Here is a 1,201-nt window from a genome sequence, read left to right as displayed (position 1 = left end):
CCCCCCATTGATATTTTCCCTTCTAATAAATATATTGTTTATAGGGTTCGGGACTGCTTGCAAGTTATAAATTTGTCTTATTAAATGGCGAAATTAAATACAAAGTATGAATTTGCATATTTGTGTATTTTTTAACTTAAATATACATACAATTGTCGGGGAAAATTATATTTGCAAATATAATTATCCATGGATAACATTGAAAAATATCTTAAAAAATATTATGTTTGGTTAGGTACAATTGGCGATAATTTTATACCATACTATTATAAAATTTAATAAGCTTACAAAAATGAAGTAAATGTTTGGGAGGGGTGGAGGGCTGTTAAAGTTGTTGGTAGAGCTTGGTTACAGTTGGCCCTATGTTCGCATATGTAAGATTTCATAAGTCTCTTTGAGACAAAACTGTATTTAAACTATTATAATTGGCATCTAGATTGTAGATTGTACGAAGAAATGAACATCAGTAGATATAGGTTCGCATATCACGTTATTCGTTGTTACTCATTTATTAACCTAGTATTGTATGCCAGTATTTTTAAAAATTAAGTTGTTATTTATTTATAAGGTTTATATACCTACTTATTTTTTAGTTTTTTATTACCAAAATTGCAATATGTTTTATGATTTTCCAAAAATAATTTAAAAATGTTGCTACATAGGTAGTACATATTATATTTAAGCATATTTTGAGAATTTTGACTGCATATTTCGATAATTTTTAGTGCAACAAGTCAAGCCCTGAACCCTAAATTTATTTATATACGAAAACTGTAAAAACTTGGTTTTAATCTATACTTAAAACATCCCCCATTTCATAATCCTGGCTACGCCACTGTATACACTGGTCCTTCCCATAGGCGTGCGCACGGGGGCAGCAGAGGCAGCATATGCTGCCCCTGGACTTTATTTGGGGCTACCGGGTCCGGCAAATATTAAATAATGGGCCTCGGTAAAATTATATTTCCACAAATGATTTTTTTTTTTTTTTGGTCAAGTATAGATATGAATATTTTATGATTATAGAATTTATCAGTAGGTATGAAACTAATAGACCTGTCTACTATAAAAAGAAATAACCATGATTTTTAATCGTAAATATTATTATCATATTTTATGGTCAACAAATCTAAAAACAAACTGGGTTTTTAACGTTATCGTAATATCGTACACTAATGTCTAATATGCCATGACGATGCTG

General features: G+C 29.8%; 1 protein-coding gene across 1 annotated transcript in view; it reads left to right on the top strand.

Moving 5' to 3' along the window:
• LOC103309175 overlaps positions 1–1,201 on the top strand; it is a 5,010-nt gene that overhangs the window by 2,418 nt on the left and 1,391 nt on the right. The gene's annotated exons all lie outside the window — the stretch shown is intronic.

This window comes from Acyrthosiphon pisum, chromosome A1 (assembly GCF_005508785.2).
Source record: "Acyrthosiphon pisum isolate AL4f chromosome A1, pea_aphid_22Mar2018_4r6ur, whole genome shotgun sequence".
In the NCBI taxonomy this organism is placed as follows: domain Eukaryota; kingdom Metazoa; phylum Arthropoda; class Insecta; order Hemiptera; family Aphididae; genus Acyrthosiphon; species Acyrthosiphon pisum.
Note: the sequence above shows the minus strand (reverse complement) of the source record. Positions and strands in the feature narration are given on the sequence as shown.